The sequence below is a fragment of the Protomyctophum bolini genome (genome assembly GCF_963924005.1).
Source record: "Protomyctophum bolini genome assembly, chromosome: 24".
Lineage (NCBI taxonomy): Eukaryota > Metazoa > Chordata > Actinopteri > Myctophiformes > Myctophidae > Protomyctophum > Protomyctophum bolini.
The window spans coordinates 1,435,202-1,455,877 of NC_137885.1; the positions used below are offsets into that span (position 1 = coordinate 1,435,202).

Genomic DNA, 20,676 nt, shown 5'->3' on the forward strand with positions numbered 1-20,676 from the left:
ATGGTGGGGTGGGCAGCCTGCAGTGTGCCAGGGACACGGGCTTTTATTTAACCAGGGACCTCAACATCAGCCCAGAGATGGAGGCACAGTGCGCGGCGCTCCTGGACCCCCCGTGCCAGGCTGTTTCCCTGGCAGATGCAGCCAACCAAATCCTGCCAGGCCTGGTGACAATTACGGGCCACATTACAGCTGTAAGTCGACCATTATATTATTATCATTATTATTATTATTATATTTAATATTTGGAATGTTGAACGGTATATACTAGGCTACCCGTAAAAGTAGCCTTAACATAATATGTTCCAATTTTATACACCGTAAAAATATACAGTAGGCCTATATAAGCACGCATGCAACAAATGAATGAATATGGATATCATTTAAATTTTTTGCTATGCGTATGTGACGGTATGTCTCCTCATTTCTGTCACATATACAGATGGAAGCAGTCCGCAGGTTTGCCGGGGAGAAGGGAGCGCCCTGCCCGGTCCAGACCATAAAAATAACGGAGGTAAGTTTTACTTAATTGTCTTTCAGTGACAGTGTTAACTTTCAACTTCGTGAAATAGTTAATATCCGTATATAAATACTCGTAGGCCTATACTTTAAGCCCATGGCTATGTGATTCTTTCATTGCAGAAAGGACACGAGGGGACGGTGGTCCTGTGGCGGGAGGCAATATTGTCACCATGCCTCGAAATGGGAAACATGGTCCGGTTGACGGCCATGAGAATGAAAGCCTCTGCCGCTGGAACGTCGTTCCAGACAACCAATTTCACCAACATTGAGGTAATAGGCTACTATATTGTCATTTAGAATAATAATGTTTGTAACAGTATGATGTTAGTGTTATTATATTGTCTAGATTTGAACATAATAATAGCCTATCTATCGTATGTACACTACAGGCTGTGAAACATTTCAACCCAAACACAAAAAAAGAGCTAACCAAACCAATATATATATATTGCATTTCCCCCGCTCGATAATCCCTCGATCTATCATTGCAGCTCCAACATTGGGATAGACACAGTGAAAGGTCCTATATGCATAGGATATAATGACTGAAAACAAATTTGTTTGATTTCTACAGAATGCGGTGGAGTGCAGGGAAGGGGTGGTCCTCGGAGTGATGGAGATCGACGAGGGGATGGAGCTGCTCCTAGACGACAACAGTGTCGTCAACATTTCCCTGGCCAAATTTCGAGACATTTTCCCCCCTGAAGTGGAATTCCCCCGAAGGGCTACGTTCAAGTTTGACCAAGGGAACGTCAACATCGCCCTGGTCGAGGAGGAGGAAGAGGACCAGGAGCAGCTTCCTTGTTTTCAAAACAAATTTTTTTTTTTCTTTTTTTTTTGGCCAGGGAAATGTTGACGACGCTGTTGTCGTCTAGGAGCATTAAGACAGTGTTTTCCTCTCCTATTTTGGGGCACCGTAGGCCTACCCTCTCCCCCGCACGGGGTCATAGGCTACGTGCAAAAGATTTGCTTTTTATTGTTTTATTATTATTATTTTATTATTAGGCCTATTGTATGTTCAGAAATTAATTTTTTTCCCCATTCATTCATCCATTCATTATTTCTTGTTCACGAAATAAATTTAATACTACTTAAATAATACTTGCTTTCTTTATCCCAACCAAGACTCACACATTGTTTCAGGGGGGAAAGACCAACTCTTTCACTGTTTTAATAACATAATACAGACAATGAATGTCATTGCTTGATTTATTGAATATGCCTACTTTATTATAACTTCATTACCAGTTGGCCGAAAAAAGTACACTAAATAGAGTTCAATACAAGGTCTGCTAAGAGGATTTAAAACCCACGAAAGGGCTATGGCTTAATTGGTTATATATTGGAGTCCTTCCTATTCAGTTCATGGGACATTTAATGACAAATATATACAAATATACAGTACTATGCAAAAAAAAAGTCATATAAACGGTTAGAAAGTTGATGCTCAATGTAAACCTTTATTATTTAGATTTAGATTTCTGCTATTCTGTATTTCAGGTTAAAATAGTTGTAATACTTTGATATATGCATCAATGAAAATAGGTAACCTTCCTATAGAATTATTTTAACCTTGAACCGGAAGTGAATAGTGATACTGATTTGCCATAGCTATGCCTGAGCTATGCACAACAACTAATATTGGACAGTTGGACCTCTAAGAGTTGGACACCCGTGGTAATGGGTCAACTGCATGTGGGTGTTGGATGAAATCCTTGACAAGCTTATGGTAAGAATAATCAATAGATGTGTGACATTATGGGTAAATACAATGATTTAACGTGGTCCGTAGCTCTCGTCAAATGTTGATTTATGTAGTTGTGTTAGACTAAAGTCACACTAGCGCTAATGCTAATGCTGGCTAGCTAACGCCAGGTTAACGTTTCAACTATAAATACGATACAATCTATGTCAATTGGTAAAATCTAAATGCACGTGTTTATGTGATAAAGTAGCTTATTGGATCATGAATCATTACCACGGATCCTTAGTTATAATCTGATGTTATGTTACGTTTCTCATCCGCATCTCATTCAGTAAGCTATATTAGCTGTGGTTGGTTTATCTGTCATGGTGGAACTTGAATGACAAAGTCTGCATAAACGTTCATAGTTCAAATATAAAGTGCTCACGTTTGCTAATACCTCCCCGAGCACAATTGAAACATTCGTGACCATATGGTGAGCTATGAATCTATAATATTGGTAGTATTATTAGCATTAATTTATCATACAGTTATGTTGTAGCCATCACAGTAAACGATACATTACATGAACATCATGATCATTATGTTCTCCGATATACACTTGCTAATAGACATACTAGTGACTAGTGTATAATGCCAAACACTAGCGTAAATATAACTGAGTTTAGAAATGTATTTGTGTGGGTATAATGTACACAGTTTTGCTATACTTACACATCACATACAAATATAGACTAAGTATAGAACATCTATTCTAATTAACACATGTGCACAATGCTTGATTATCTTCCATTAAATTAATTTCTAGGTGTGCACATTATGAAATTATGACCGATATCCCATCTGATTATATATCTGCAGATACAGATTCTGACCGATTCCGATATTATACAGAAGACCACAATGGAAACAAGCCTATGGGTGGCCAAAAGGCTGTTAATAAAGTATCAATCAATCAATAGATAATGTTTACCTCTCACAAAGAAAAAACTCTTAATTTCTGAATTCAACATGCCTCACGTTGAAAATGAAAACATGAAGCGAGTGATCATCAGCGACTTTATCGTAATCTTAGTGAGGTAAGCAAGCAAAAATATGTCTGGAATGGGGTGGGGGGTGCTTACAGAGTAAAAGCGGCCATATCTTCCCGGCACCCCTAGCTTCTATTTTGAAAGAAATCCCAGTGCCGATTGTGTTAATGTGGAAACTACGTATGTTGACATGCGCACATACATGGAGCAAATTTCCACTAAATTTCTCTTGTGTTTCCATCACACCAAGGATCCAGGGCCTGAGATGGAAGCAGTGATCCTCAGCCAGGAGAGCCCCGTCTCCTCATGCCCCAATACAGCAGCCTGAGAAGCTGTCGTCTCGACGCAGACCAAAATGTTCAAAAATAGCAGATGTACACGCTTGCAGCGTGGCACAGAGTAACACGCTGTGAGCTTGTATATCTGCTTTTTCTCAATAGCCAACGCCAGCTTTATTTTCAATGCCATCCTAATATCTTGTCCTCACAACACATGTAGAGTAAATACAAATGTGTGTGTCTCTGTCTGCCACAGCTGCGTTCAGAGATGGAGAAGAGGCAGGCGGTGAGCAAGGCAGTGACAGGAGCCCAGGCTGAGATGGAGAGAAATGTAAACGGGTGAAGGAGAAGTGTAAAAGAGGAGCTGTTGCAAGAGCTGAAGAAGAGTTTACATTCCATGAAGATGGTGAAAAAATACCTCATCTTCAAGCTGAAATTGTGTCACATCTTTTGATCTTTACAGGGTTTCTGTCCGACATGTATACATACTCACAGGGTCATCTCTTTCACTGGTGTACAAACATGATATTTGTGATTAGGGTTCAGATGAGTAAGCCTAGAGAACGGAGGGTTACACTCTCTGTAACCCAGGTTCTCTGAGTGGAGAGACTGGCTCTCCACTACATATTATTCAATATGTACGGGAACTGACCCCACGGGGCAGTGTACATGGATATCTCTTTAAGACACATCCTCTATGGTGGCCCTGCCCAGGTGCCAATCAGCGGGCTATTTAAGCCCCATCTGTGCAGAGCCACTTCGATTAACTTGATTGACACGAATTTCGGAGCGGCTCTTTTGTGGAGAGCCAGTCTCTCCACTCAGAGAACCTGGGTTACAGAGAGTGTAACCCTCCGTTCTCTATCGTGTTCGAGACTGGCTCTCCACTACATATTATTCAATATGTACGGGAACTCTCTAAGACACACCGCGAGGAAATAAGCAGACCAGCTGCCCCCGCGGCAGCCCGAAGCAGTTTACCCTGAATTCAATCAGAGCCTATAAGTGGTGAGTGCCCAGGCCGTAGCCATCCCTGGCGCCAGCTCACCAATGTGCTCCAAAACCCTTGGATAAGAATATGATGCTCGTGGCCTAAGTGCAAGACGCAACCTAGGCCCAGCTGGCCCAGCCCGACGCTGTGGCCAGTCAATAAAACTCGTGGCCTAGGTGCAAGACGCAACCTAAGCCCAGCTGGCCCCCAGACACTGAGGCCAGTCAACAACCTCGTGGCCTAGGTGCGAGCCGCCACCTAGGCCCAGCTGGCCCCCAGACACTGAGGCCAGTCAACAAACTCGTGGCCTAGGTGCGAGCCGCCACCTAGGCCCAGCTGGCCCAGCCAGACGCTGCGGCCAGTCGACAACTCGTGACCTAGGTGCAAGACGCAACCTAGGCCCAGCTGGCCTTGACAGACACTGAGGCCCGTCAACCAACTCATAGACGCTAAGGCCAGTCCAAAGCTACTGCCTGGAGCCCAGTGCATGCCCTGTGAACTGGGTGCTGGCTGCCACGTTCACGCAGTAGAACCTTGTGAATGTGGGGGGCGTCGACCAAGATGCTGTTGTGCAAATCTCGGACAAGGTCACGCCTCGCCACAAAGCGTACGCCCTTCTTGTAGATGGAGCCCGGGCTTCCTGCAGAGTCCCAACTACCGGTGGAGGCAACCCCATGGCTAGGAACTCGGCCCTCTCAGGGGCCAGGCCCAGAGCTTGAGTCCCTGGGGAAAGGGATGAAAATGCGACCCGTGGGCTTGAGACAGGAGGTCCCGACGCACCGGGAGCTCCCAGGGCCGGCCTTGAAGGAGGGGAGCAATTGCTGAAAACCAGAACATGTGGGGCCAATTGGGGGCCACCAGGATGAGGCTCACCTCCTCCGCCTGAACCCTCTGGAGGAGCGGATGTAGGAGGACGAAGGGAGGGAAGGCGTAAAGGAGACCTTTCGGCCACTGATGTGCCATCGCGTCTGTGCCCAGGGGAGGGTCGTCCCTCCCCACGGAAAAGAAGAGGGGACAATGCGTCGACTCCCTGGAGGCGAAAATTGGAATTGATTCCAGATCTCGTGCACCACCTGCGGCTGTAGTCTCCATTCCCCACGGGGGGGTCCCTCTCGGGAGAGCTGATCTGCAGCCACATTCTCCTGGCCCGGCACATACATCGCCCTCAGGGACCTGAGCCGCGGGTGTGCCCATTCCCATATCGTCCGGGCTAGACTGCAGAGGCGAGGGGAGCCCAAGCCGCCCTGCCTGTTGACATAAGCCGCCGCTGCTGTGCTGTCCGTTCTCACCAGGACATGGCGGCCCCTTAATTCTGTCTGGAAGCGGCGAAGCGCTAGATAGATTGCCCGCAATTCCAGGAGGTTGATGTGCTGGGACGACCAAGGCGCCTGCCACCGACCACTGACGCCGTTGCCGTTGTGGACTGCTCCCCAGCCTGTCAGCGAGGCGTCGGAGGAAACCAACTGACGACGCAGTACCGGACCCAGCGCATTGCCCTTCGTCAGAGTGGCCGGCTGTTCCCACCAACGGAGGGCCACTCGCAGCCTGCGTGTCACCAGTACTATGGCCTGCAGGTCTCTCTGAGGGCAAAGGCCCAGACTGAGCAGACAACGTTGTACTGGCCGCATATTCAGGAGTGCCAGGGGCACGATGTGTACTGTGGCCGCCATAAGCCCCAACAGGCGAAGACATAGTCTCCAGGTCACCCTGGCCCCCAGCCGAAACTGGGACAAGCAGTCCCTGATGGCGGCCTGTCTCACCGGAGTGAGGGACAAAGTCCCCGCCCTGGCATCCACACACATGCCCAGGAACTCCATGGACTGTGACGGCTGGAGCTTGCTCTTCTTCTCGTTGAGGCGAAGGCCCAGGTGACCCAGATGCTGCAGGAGCCGAGCCACGTTGTCGTGGCACTGCCCCTCTGAGCGGGCACACACCAGCCAGTCGGCCAAATAGTTCAGGATGCGAAGGCCCTCTTCCCGCAGAGGTCCCAGGACTGCGTCCATGCACCTCGTAAACGTGCGGGGGGCTAGTGAAATTCCGAACGGTAGGACACAGAACTCGAAGATCCTGCCGTCGAAGGCGAACCTGAGATACCGCTTGTGTCCCTCCCATATCGGAATCTGGAAATATGCATCCTCCAGGTCGATTGATGCAAACCAATCTCCTGGTAGGATGGCCTGTCGGACCCTCGGCACCGTCAGCATCCTGCAGCGCAGGGGTCTCAAATACTTGTTGAGCCCCCGCAGATCCAAAATTGGTCTCAGCCTCCCATCCTTTTTGGGGATGAGGAAGTACCGGGAGTAGAAACCCGCCTGCTGGGTGGCCTGCGGCACCACTCTGATGGCCCTCTTCACCAGGAGAGTGGTGATCTCTGCTGCCAAAGCCTTCCTGTGTTTCACGTCCGCCACCACTGTAACAGTAACAGACCGTGTCCGTGGGGGCGAACGCAGGAACTGCAGTCGATACCCCTGGGTCATGGTGGAAATCACCCAGGGGTCCGCCCCAATTGTCCCCCAGAACAATGTCTGCTCCAGGGCTGAGCCCCCCCCACCGTCAGGAATGCGAAAGGGGCGCCTCTTCCTGGTTATAAGGCGCCGTAGAGCCGGAGGAGCCACCACCATGGCTGTCGGACGCTCTGGGGTTGGCGGAGCTAGCGGAGCTGGTGGGGCTGACGAAGCTGTGGCTGTAGGCGGTTGCCTCCGCCGCTGGTCGCCCCCGACGGCAGTCTTCAGCCGCTTGGCCTGATGCTGGGCTAAAATATCCTCTACCGGTGCCAGAGAGAATGATCGAGCCCTGGCCTCCCTCACTCTAGCCGGCAGGATGAAACAGTTTATACAGGATGCCGGGTCCAACCTGGCCATGTGTGCATGGTTCAGACCCAAGCACCACATGCACCTGTCATGGCCGTCCTCCATGGGCATTTTCACCGCACACACCGAACAGGTGTGCACTGAAGTGGCCATGTTTCTGTTTCCCCTATGTACCTCAATATGTATAGCTATGTGTTATAATTTATATATATATATATATATATATGTTCAAATTGTTCATATACATATATAGATATCTATCTATCTACTTATTTGATTATTCAGACAACTTAAGTATATAGACATGTATTATAACTGCATATATTTAATTTATATATATTTAATTTATCTATATATATATATATATATAAATACATGAATGTATAGCTATTCAGTTTAGTAGATGGGTATATAGATATGTATCACAGTATACTATCTGCCTATATATCTATAAGTGTGTATAAACCCGCTTATATCATAGACAACCTGGCAACCAGCCTACACGACGAGTGAGGGTGACAGAGTGTGTTCACTCGAGCCCCCTCCCAACGCCGACGTGATGACGTCAACGCGGAAGTCGGGAGTTTGTTATTGTTTTTTCCTCTCTGCCGTGTGAACTGGCCGTATACACTGTCTACTATACAGCCGCGATGGTCAACCGGGAGGTTTGCCGACGAGGTCGGTTCCGCTCTGGGTCTCCCAGCGCTTCTGCCGATGGGAGTTTGTTATTGTTTCCCCTCTGCCGTGTGGTCCGGCCGGACCGCGGTGCAACGAACAACGACCGTAGATGGCCTCAGAGTACGCCGACTGGGTCAGCTCCTCTGGGTTCTACCCCGCCGGCCGCCGCCGCGGTGTACAGCCGCGATGATAGACCCGGAGGTCTCACCGCTTCTGCAGCCAGGGAACCAAGGCTCCGCCAACGTGGTCGGCTTCGCACTTGGCTTTGTCCACACCGAACGCCGTCTCCTAGTTTCCCCCAACGTGGTCGGGTTTCACTAGGGAACGGACGCACGGACCGAACGCCGTCTCAAGGTTTCCCCCAACGTGGTCGGGTTTCACCAGGGAGCGGACGCACGGACAAGCTGAGGCTTCCTCCACTGTCTAGCGGATTAGGCCTGCAGCTTGTTGCTGTTGCTGTTTTTTTGATGGAGCTACGCGGCGCCCTGAGAGGAGTCGCGACGACCGGCTCTCTTCTTACCTAGGTAAGTGGACTGTGCCACGCAGCTGTTCTAATATAGTTTTTTTATTGATGCGTTTCCAAACTGCTGAGATAGCCTACGTAACGTCTGCTCTCGTGGAAATCAAAAGATCGAAGTGGCTCTGCACAGATGGGGCTTAAATAGCCCGCTGATTGGCACCTGGGCAGGGCCACCATAGAGGATGTGTCTTAAAGAGATATCCATGTACACTGCCCCGTGGGGTCAGTTCCCGTACATATTGAATAATATGTAGTGGAGAGCCAGTCTCGAACACGATAGAGAACATGTATTTTATATAGGATATTCAAATCTAGGCAATATAATTACACAAAAACATTATTGTTTTGACAGTCCTTGATGGTTGTATAATTTGTGTTCTGTAGGGTTTTTCCCACTTGCTCATCTGCCATGGTGACAGGATAACTTTGTGCCACAGCATAATGCGCCCCCTTAAAAGTATAAACTAAGGGCTGATTCATACTCCTATTTTACTGCTGTTTCAGAGCTGTAGTGCCGAAATGATTTCGGCTCGTCAGAAATGTTCATTAGCACAGAAGAGCTGACTTTAGGACGGTACCCGAACCTCAAATGACGTCACATTGTAGGCTCTACAGCGCCGAACTGACTTTTATTCGGCTCTAAAATAGGAGTATGAATCGGCCCTAATCATGTACCCAACAAAGATCGTAAAGGGACAGTTTAACTATATATTCTCAGTATACTAACTATTTCACAGAGTTGAAAGTGAACATTGAAAGACAAGTACTAATTATAAAACTGATCTGTTATTTTTTCCACTACATGTTTGCACACAGATTCCATGTAGGCCTATGTGACAGAAATGAGAATGTGTTGTATGTTTATTTTATTCATACTGCATATTTGTATGGTTTATATTGGAGCAGGTGTTAGCCAGCTATCCACTGTGGTTGTCTCACTCACTTTGATAGTGACCAACTTTTGTGTGTATATTTTTTATCAATATGTATGTGGTAGTGCCCCTAGACTGAATGTATCACCTGAGCCATTTCGCTGGATCAAAGACATTGAAGGCTATTCAAATAAGTAAAAAATGGTGTTGCAGTGAAACCCTGATAAGAGGGACTAGAAATATTTGTATGTTCAGCATGCTGTGCAGATTTGTCACTTGAAAACAAAATGGTGTTAGATCACATAATTATGATCTTAAATGGAAGCATATCAGGTTTACAAATGTAAAGAAGTGGGTGAAATTAGTTGTCAGCTCCACAAGCTAGAGCGAAATGGCAAATCATCAAATTATGAATCTGCAATTCATTTGATAGACTTCAAATTTGATGTTCAATATGCACTTGGTTAAAACCGTTGTCAAGTACTAGCGCTGCTTGTGGATAAAATGTCCAGCAGGAGGCAGCAATGCATCAATATTCGGAATGCTATGTAATTTGAACTGTTAATCTGAAGTTTATGTACACGTTATAGTCTATCAATGCCTCACGGTTTAACAGGTAATGTACAATCTGTAATAGATAAATGTACTTAAATACAAGAGCGTTACCACTGAATTTATATTCTCAAATCAAATCAATGGTCACGTGTCACTTAATAAGAATATTACTCGGGCTGATCTTAATTGGTAGGCTATTGTTTTTGATGCGTGCATGTGCGAGAAAATTGAAAACAGATTTTCAATAATGGCAGAATGGTGCAGTGAATCTGTACATTTACGTAAGTACTGTAGGCTGCTTAATTTTGAGGTATTTGTACTTCACTTAAGGAGGCTACTTAACTCCACTACAGTCTCAGATCCAAATATTGTATTTTTACCCAACAACATTTCTTTGACAGCTTTATTTAGGCTACTATAGTTAGTTTGTAGGATTTTAAAAAATATATATATTTGGTGTAAAGCTTTTGGTACAAACATGTTCGTACTTGTATATGTATATATATATATTACAAAACATTAACCGCTTCAGCAGTAGACTATACATTTTGGTCATTTGAAAATAGACTAGCTTATAGGCCTATGTATATTCGTACGTCCCTTGTTTTGATGAATTGAAAATGGTGGGCCCTCTTGTAAACAAGTAATGCTTAAGGTGTCGTCCACTCACAGCTAACAGTTTTTGTATTGATATTGATTGATTGAAATCTTTATTAACAGTTTGCAGAATTACAGTACATTTCAAGCACAAACTCAATACAAAGACTGTTAACTGTGAGTGGACGACCAATTAAGCCTCACACTTGTTTACAACAGGGTCCACATTGTTCAATTCATCAAAACATTTAGAGACAAACAAATACACTTCTATGTAGTTAAAATATAGGAAGCGAAAAGGGAAAAAAAAATATATACAGTGAATAGACAGATATGTACAGTAATTCTGCAAACTGTTAATAAATCAATCTGCTATTTAAAATATATTCTATAGTACATATTATTGTACTCGATGCAGAATGTGTAATTATTACACATTCTGCACAAAGAGTACTTTCTTTCTAGTTTGATACCAACACTTGTGCTTTTAGTATATTTTGAAGTCATTAACTTCATTTTGGATTATTTACAAAACGTGAGTACTTTTCTGTCTTCATAAAACAAATGTAATTATATATATTGAATCCAGATAACGTTCAACTGTCCATTTATTTATTTTATCTTGACAATGTATGAAAGGCACGGCGTTTTGGGCGGATGCCCGTATCTGCGACACCGCGGATTACATCACTTCCTCTTGTGAACTCAAGGTAAATGGTCGCTAATCGCTATGGTCACTTTAAATAGATGGAGTAGTACAATGTAATACCTAAATGGACAAATTGCGTTTAACCCAGTTTATTACTCAGCACCCGGCACCAGTATGTGTCTTTATGTGTTCGTTTATTTACGTTTTAGTCATGCTATCAGGCTATGTTGGCCAGGCTAACTTATGTACTAACAATAAGCTAATGGCTAAGGATAGCGTGCAACGAGGCTCGAGCGGCAACACACGTACTCACGTAGGCAGTTTGTTTAAAAGATAAAGCAAATAAAACTGTTACTGTTATGACGTTCAGTCATTCTAAATCGGGGCGGAACAGTGAAATTGTTGTAATGTCAGACTCACAACTCTATATTGAGCTAGCCAACTAGGCTATCATAGTTTGAGCTATAATTTGCGAAGTAACAATCAAGCTATCGTTAAATCATGCATGTTGCATTTAGAGCGTGCCGGTGCTGTGTGTCCGTTTGAGTTTAATTGTTGTAATGTTTACATTGTTAGTAGTCAGTTCTATGAATTTATTACACCGTTAATCAGTATTATTAACAGTTTGCAAAATTACAGTACATTTCAAGCACAACTCAATATAAAAGTATTAACTGTGGAATATACCATAAAGCATTACACTTGTAATGCTCCACCATGTTCAATTCATCATAATATTTAGAGATATTAGATCTCTTGTATGATGTAAACAATGTTATGGCTAATGGTTTTGAGAACTGAGTATCTTAACCTATTCCTATCTTAACCTATTTTCTCCTCTATCTCCTCCCACTCCCCCACCTCCCTCCCGGCGACCCTCCGTCACTCCTGGTGACTACTCATTTTACAAGTAAGAACATGTGTATTCTTATAAACTGAAACAATCATTCATTTAATGAACAAAAACATGACACCATGAAGGTAATTAACAATTTTACTTTGCCGATATACATTATTATTACTAAAGTCTTTTATACTCTGGCCATTCAAAAATAGCCGATCTACAAGCTTGCATGATGGCAAGTTGTGAGCTTGTTTTTTTTACTTAATATTGAAAACAAATAACTGATTATTTGCTTAAAGTAATTGTATCAAATTGGGCATTATGTGGCGTAAATGCATATCAAACTGGGGGTTCCTCAAAGCAAAAAATGTTGGAAATCACTGGTCCTGTGTACCACCCGGTGTACAGAACTGCCGTTTGCCAGCTGATGGCACAAAACAATTACGGTGGTATAAGAGTTCTATTTATCCATCATGCAGATAAAATGAATGATTTGTTTCAGATTCTGTCATTTAAGATTTCAGCCTTTATTTTTTATTTTTTATCAGACATATTGGTATAACAAAGTAAGGTGAGCATCTCCCAAAAAACAATTTCACCGTTGAAACTCTGGCAAAACAGAGCCCACATAGAGTGATTTAGCTGTCTGACTTGTATATCATGGTGTGTGAAGCCACAGAGCCATCTAGTGGATGTTTTGCATAACAGACATGGAAATGGTTCAATCCGGTTGAGTTCAGTTTCAGGCTCAGCATTGTTTTCAATGAGAAATAGTGAGTTAAAATGTGGAGTCATTTTAGCATGCGTGTGCTGTGAGACATGGACATGAAGCTGTTGCCCGTCCATGGTGGCTATTACTATTAGTTACTGGGATTTGCTGGAGTCCACTCACTTGACTGCAGCAAGAATGTGATCACATTATTCCTCCCTCCATGTAGAACGCTGTGCCCCTCTGCTGTCCCTTATTAGTATTGTATGACAAAAATAGCAGATCTTTATTATTACCCTTAATTTTACCCCCCATTGAAGTTGTTTATTAATCATAACCATATGATCCCTTTCTTTGTATTTTAGTATCTTGTCTACCTATTGGTTTTATACCTGTGTATATACTGTATGTAGTGTGTATTGTTTTGTACTCAACCTATTGGTTTTATACCTGTGTTTATATGTTGTTTGTACAGTATGTCTGGCCTCGTGGGGAAAGATGGTGGGTGGGTGGGGACGACTGGGAAAGGAGTTGTGGGAGAAAATGTAAAAAAACGAAGAGTCATATTCTCTGTCTGTGAAAATTACATGTCATACTCTTTGAATAAAATTTACTTAAAAAAAAAAAAAAAAAATAGCAGATCTACAAGCTTGCAACACACTGTGCTTGTAGATAAGCCTTATTCGGCATGCAACACCTCATATGCTGAAATATCAGTTAAATTGTACAGAGCTGTGCTGTTTACCAGCTGATGCCACAAAACAATTACTGAGGTATATTACTGAGAGTTCTATGCATTGATCATGCAGGTAATGAACAGAAAATGTTGCTGAACCTAACCTATGGTTTTTGAAGACCTTCAAATTCTTATTAAACCATTTTGACCTGAGATCAGATTCTATAAATGTCTTCCACATCTTGACAGTTTTCTGAAAAAGCTGTTTCTATGTCAGTGGTTCTTCGGTTTAAAAAAAATAGCAGACCTACCTACAAGCTTGTAGCGCGCCACTCGGTGGCACACTATGAGCTTGTAGATCTGCTATTTTTCAATAGCTAAAGCATAACATAATGCCAACACCAAAAGTTCCCGCCCACAATGGGTTAAAAAAGAAAAGAATGGAAATGAACAAATACAAATTCTGCATGTATAGCAACTACAAACTGATCAATTTCTTCTATCTCCTTCAATCTGCAGATCAAACGACACCACCCTACCTTCTGAGTAAGTATTAAATTTATCAGCTTAATGTTTGCAGATAAATGGCCATGAATGGCCTACCAAACATCACTGGAATCTCGGGGAAAGCTTACCAATATCGCCTCCCTCGAGATTCAGAGCCGGAAGATGCGTCTACCTTTTGTCTATGGTTTTCTGCTTCTGGTGAAGTGTCGGGTGTGGGTGAATAGACCTATATGGGATTTGCATTCTCTTCCACACTTCACACAGGGCGATACATTGACACAGCATTTTACAGTGAAGATTGGGATCCCAGAGATATAGATAAATTTGGATCAAATGGGGCTCTGTGGCATAATGCATATCAAACTGGGGGTTCCATGAAGTTAAAAAGGTTGAGAATCACTGAACGCTAAACTGTATTGGACTGTACAATCCTCACGATTTAACCCAGATGTATGCATCGTCAATCACTGAAATTAAATCTACAAGCTCACAATGTGGGATGTGAACGGTTGACGTTCAATTTACCCGGTGGCCTCTACTCACTAAGCTATGGCCAGAATGTGAGCTTGCAGGTCTGATTTTCAGCTCACAACACCTCTAGGTCGTCCCAGACCAGTCATCCTGGTTCTCCATAGATCTGGCCAGCTCATTGGTGCTTTGTGCTCCTGCCTTGTTCTTGAGTATGTCCACATAAGTTAATGTGGGACATCCTTATACTAACATGCTGGCTGACAGCTCTAATGCCAAATCCCAATGCCCAAAATCTCAGCCACTTGTTCACTCACACTCAACACACTCGCACTCAAACAAACGGCAATGATTTATGTTCGGACACTGACGTTATATGATGTCTACACGATTGTCACCTATTTCAGCAGGTCACCAATTCATTTCACGGTGATGCCGCCATGCTACTGTGAGTGAACAAGTGGCCAAGATTTTGAGCTTGGGTGTCTGTGTCCTGCTAGTCTCATTCTCCTCGCTGCTATTGTCTCGCACACCCTTGGTATTCCATCATACAGATTCTTGTTGGTAACGTGTTTTGACATATGAGGTGTAGATAAATGGTGCAACCGCAACACCTCATGTCAAAATGTACAGAGCTATGCTATTTACCAGCTGATCACAAATCTACTGAGGTTTACAGGTTTGATTCACATGCATCATGCAGGTAGTACAGGTGCAATACTTTTTTCTCCCAGTGGATTGAATACAAACCATATTTAACCCATTCTGACCTGAGATCAAATTCTACAAAATGTCTGTTTGAAAATGAATTTTCTGAAAAAGCTATGTTTCTGTCAGTCGTTCTTCGAATAAAAAAAAATAGCAGACCTACAAGCTCGTAGCGCGCGCTATGAGCTTGTAGATCTGCTATTTTTAAATAGCTAAAGCATAACATAGTGCTAACACCAAAAGGGGTTCCCGTGTAAATGTGAAATCAGTGCCTTACTGATTTAATGTGGTTGACGTTTTAGTATTTTAGGATATTAAGTAATAAGGTCTTTTGATTTCAAGGGCCCCAAAAAAAGTATGAAAATATGTGCCAGGAACACATTTTTCTTTTTAAACAGAACTGCATGCTCATTTGCTATTTTCAAATGGCCAAAGTATGTTGAAGTGCTTGCATTGATTTAGATGCTACATTAACTCTTTTTGCTGGGAACCCCCTCAAGGAACCCTGGGGGTTTCCAAAACCCAGACCCCACTTTGAGAACCACTGCTTTAAATGACCAACTGTCAACCTAGCTTTAAGTGGTCATCACTAATACTCATAAGATGACACCATTCCTGCCTACCCACTTTGTCGCAGAGGATAGCAATGTGTTAGTGATGGCCAATTGAACGATAGGTTGAAACTGTGAAGTGTTTAAATTGGAGCAGACTGATTGAATGCAAGCTGTTACAATGTAAGCCATTTAGTTATAAATATGCAGCAGTGTGCATTGGACTTTACTCCTTTACCAGGAAATGATTGTAAATGGTCTATTAACCCAATTAGACCTGAGGATACATCTGTGTCACCCTATAGCTTTTAACCATGACTATAAACTTTACCTGAAAAATGGCAGATCTACATGCTCTGAGTGCTGCGCTACGAGCTTGTAGCTTGTTTTCTTTAACTCAAATCTTTGCTTCTGGGGGGGTCCCTGCTACAACATATTTTCAGATGGGGTCTGTGGCAAAATACAGATAATTCTCGGGGTCCTTCCTTGACATGAAATGGTTTGAGAACCACTGATAAGGTTTTGGAAGACATATTGTAGAATCTGGTGCCAGATCTCAACAAAATAAAAATATTCTTTGAACAATTAAGTAATTGCTGATTTTCTCCTTTTCATTCTGCAGACGTAGCTGGTTGCTGTTGTGCTACACTTGAGTAAGTATTAGTTATCAACACTGATAATGTTTTTACACAATATTTGTATTCAAGTTGAATATAGGTGCAAGAAGTGATGTCACACACACAATTTTGACACACAAAGGTGTTATTCCTAGTATGGACTTTCAGTGGTTAGGTGACCACCGAACTACAACATGACGTCACTGAGCTGCGGTGAAGAGCCTACCACGGCCACCACCTCAGCCCTACTCTCTGTTTTTACTCGCCACCGCTCCACGCTATTTCAGCTCCAGTGGTCACCTCGCCACCGAAAATCCACACTATGAATAGGCCTTTAACCCATTCTGACCTGAGATCAGATTCATACGAGGTTTCCACTGGACACACACTGGTCTGATTAACCCATTCTGACCTGAGATCAGATTCTAAAAAATGTCAGTAGTTTGTTTTTCAAAAATAGCAGACCTACAAGTTTTTTCTACTATCTTGCTTATGCATTTATGTTACTGATATACTTGTATAAACGTGACTATGAATATTATTTCTTTCAGGTAAACCTTGTGCAGTGAACGGAGGGTTACACTCTCTGTAACCCAGGTTCTCTGAGTGGAGAGACTGGCTCTCCACTACATATTGTTCAATATGTACGGGAACTGACCCCACAGGGCAGTGTTCATGGATATCTCTTTAAGACACATCTTCTATGGTGGCCCTGCCCAGATGCCAATCAGCGGGCTATTTAAGCCCCATCTGTGCAGTGCCACTTCGATTAATTCTTGATTGACACGCATTTCGGAGCGGCTCTTTTGTGGAGAGCCAGTCTCTCCACTCAGAGAACCTGGGTTACAGAGAGTGTAACCCTCCGTTCTCTATCGTGTTCGAGACTGGCTCTCCACTACATATTGTTCAATATGTACGGGAACTCTCTAAGACACACCGCGAGGAAATAAGCAGACCAGCTGCCCCTGCGGCAGCCCGAGGCAGTTTAACCTGAATTCCATCCGAGCCTATAAGTGGTGAGCGCCATGAGTCACAGGCGCTTGCCAAAACGCTCCAAAACTTCAGTATTCATACCAAGTAAGTAATACTCGTGGCCTAGGCGCAAGACGCCACCTAGGCTCAGCTGGCCCAGCATGATGCTAGGCCAGTGACCACCGGGGTGAAGGGCTGCTCAAGCCAGCCCGTCAGATGCCCGGCCGACCTGACCGGTCAAGGTGCTGGTGACCCTACCGTTGAGTAGCACGCAGGAGCGACTCCCACAGGGGGAGCGGATGCCACCACGTTCCATCGGTAGGACAAGGTGAATGTAGACAGAGTCGCCCATGTCACTGCTGTGTAGATCTCTGTCAGAGATACACCATTCTACAGCAACCAGGGGGCTGTTGTCCCATGGGCAGAGTGTGCCCGCCTTCCAGGCGACCCTGGCACTCCTGCCTGCTTGTCCCTGTTGGATCACCCCTGTGATCCGGTGGGACAGTCCACCCTTCGACCATGGTCTACCCGAGCACTCTCTGATCAGGCCGTATGGTATAGAGTGCAGGGATTGGTGCCAGCACCACCTAACCATTGCCATGTAGGAAGCGGCAGCCTCCTTCATGCACTGATAGGGACATTCTTGTGGCTGACACTGCTAACAACAAAAATGCTGTCCTGCGAGAAGCCACCCAAGTGTCCACGCTTAATTGGCTCATGCCGCAAGGCAGACAGTACCCCCTCCCGTGGGGGGGCTGCCGACCTAATGTGCGAGCACCCGGTACACCGTGGTCTCCCTCAGCCCTAAGGGGCGGAGGCACCAGCTGGCTCACTGCCAAGAGATGCCAGCCAGCAAACTAGTGCTGTGGGATCCAACAAACGGGCACCGGTCACGAGGACGTCCCACGCCAACATCCGTGGATGTACTCAAGAACGACGCAGGAGCGCAAAGTACCAACAAACTGGCCAGATGGAGATCCAGGATCACCGGAAACGACAATGGAGGGCTCGTCTGAGGACGACCTCGAGAGAGCTACAACCCATGACATGGTGGAACCTACTCAGGGGTCCACCTGAATTGCATGTGGGGGCTGGGTATCCTGAACTGTCAGGACTGAGGAGTGGGCTCGGTGTGCTGAGCACCTCTAGCCATACCCCGCCGGTTGGCCCTGGAATTGTTTGTTTACGCTCTCTGCCGTGTGGTCTGGCCGGACCGCGGCGGCAACGATCAGCGACGGTAGATGGCCTCAGAGTACGCCGACTAGGTCAGCTCCTCTGGGTTCTACCCCGCTACCCGCCGCAACGGTTTACAGCCGCGATGATCAACCAGGAGGTTCACCGACGAGGTCGGTTTCGCTCGGGGTCTCACAGCGCTTCTGCAGCCAGGGAACCCAGGCTCCACCAACGAGGTCGGCTTCGCACTTGGGACCCTTTGGCCGCACCGAGCGCCGTCTCAAGGTTTCCCCCGACGAGCAGGTTTCACCAGGGAGCGGACGCACGGACCGAACGCCGTCTCAAGGTTTCCCCCGACGAGCAGGTTTCACCAGGGAGCGGACGCACGGACAAGACTGAGGCTTCCTCCGCGAGGCAGATTCGGCACTCAGTCTTGTTGCTGTTGTTGTTGGCTAGCTGCGCCTAGATAGCCATGACTTCGTGACTTCTCTGGATGAGAAGAGCTTTCTCTGTGGTTTCAGACCGGTAACCGGATTCTACCCCGCAGAGTCACACCTAGGTGCATAAACGGCTCGCCGTGACACACTGTACACTGTATCGTGTGCTCTGCCCGACAGCCACAGCACGCTCTGCTGTGTCACTGAGCCCGGCTCCACCGTGAAACTACACCACGGACGCATGAGCTGACCTCGTCAGCAATACGCCCTATAGTGTGATAATGGCTGAGATTCAGGCATACTTCCTGGCAGACCCAGCATGTCATGTCTATGTTACCAAACGTCGGACAGACACAGCATGTCCTGTCTGTGACAGAACTACACCACTGTCGCGTGAGCTGACACCCCGCCAGAAATACGACAGTATAGTGCGCTATGATGACTGCCCAACATAAAGGGAAACCTTCGACTGACCCAGCACGTTCTGTTTGTGTCACTGAACCCAGATCCACAATACCGAACTACATCACCGGGGTGTAAGCTGGCGCAACACCCACAATACATGTATTCATGTACTCTTTGTATGTCTATTTCATATGGACCCCAGGGAGATTAGCTGTCGCTTTGGCATCAGCTAATGGGGATCCATTCAGTAAACCATACCCTGTATAGTGTGCTCTAATGGCCGTCTGACCCCAAGGAATTGTGTTAGTCTCACCTACAAACGAGACAACAGCTAACCCGAGAGGGCGAGTCAACGCTCGCTCCCTAAACTGCACACTGTAGTGCATTAATAGGCTGCTGACACTCGTAAGTAGTCTCGCCGAAAACTTTCACTAAATCCTTCTTTACAGACCTGTCCATACCAGGCAGGGCAGGAAAGAGGTGGAGCTATAGCCTGAGCTTAGCTCGCCCAGCTCTGCCAACCTGGGACAAGGTTCAAGGTAGTCTTTATTTGTCTCTCTTGAGAAAACATTGTCTTGGAGACAGAGTCACAGCTGTATACAAATAGCATATACCCGTTCACATAAAAAATACATTTTTATGGGTCTGTCAGTGGAAACGACTGGTCTTTTGCCTCTAAAACAGGCATGGCCCCTCCAGCTTCAGCTGGAAGGAAGAGACCATTCATACAGGAGGTCCTCATACCAGGGCCCCCGCAGGGCACACACTGGTCATGGCCATCCTCTGTGGGCGTGTGAGCTCCACATGCAGCCTGAGAAACCCCTGCTATTTCCATCTCCTCTTGTCTCTATATAGATATATTCATATATATATATATACATATATACATATATGTATACATCTTGTATTGTACACCATATTTTAACTGTTCGGAATGTGCTCCACAGGGAGTGGGCCCATAGTAATTGCTTGAACGTGAGGGGTCATAATCTACCCTTTGCAGCTCACAATGCTGCATAAACGAATCAAGGCAACATGGTACCCTAAGACATCCCCATGACGCGGATTCTCAGTGTGCTCTCTCTTTGTTAGGACAGAGTCCCCAAATCAATGTCCACAGTTTGTTTTGTGTCACCAGCAGAGTTATGGACCTCTGGAAGAGGTTGTACATAAACTGCTCGGCCGCTCTGAGGCGCTCTAGCACAAAACAATCTGACATTAAGCACACTGGAGGCTTCCAAACTTTTGTATATCATACCAGTAGGCCTACAAGTCCACATGCATAGTGTGTTGTTGTAGCCATTATCATACTTATAATAATAACAATAATAATGAATTGCATTTTTATAGCGCTTTTCCAAGTGCTCAAAGCGCTTTACAATGGTACATATATATATGCCTGTA

At 45.1% G+C, this 20,676-nt stretch overlaps 2 long non-coding RNA genes across 2 annotated transcripts; both read left to right on the forward strand.

Moving 5' to 3' along the window:
• Positions 1–2,129: 2,129 nt before the first annotated feature.
• Positions 2,130–4,078, forward strand: LOC308311940. Its single transcript, XR_013963708.1, has 3 exons — positions 2,130–2,248; positions 3,506–3,664; positions 3,790–4,078. It is a non-coding gene; the product is annotated as an uncharacterized lncRNA (long non-coding RNA).
• Positions 4,079–11,214: 7,136 nt separating this feature from the next.
• LOC308311941 lies at positions 11,215–16,773 on the forward strand. Its single transcript, XR_013963709.1, has 3 exons — positions 11,215–12,115; positions 13,954–13,980; positions 16,291–16,773. It is a non-coding gene; the product is annotated as an uncharacterized lncRNA (long non-coding RNA).
• Positions 16,774–20,676: the final 3,903 nt, after the last annotated feature.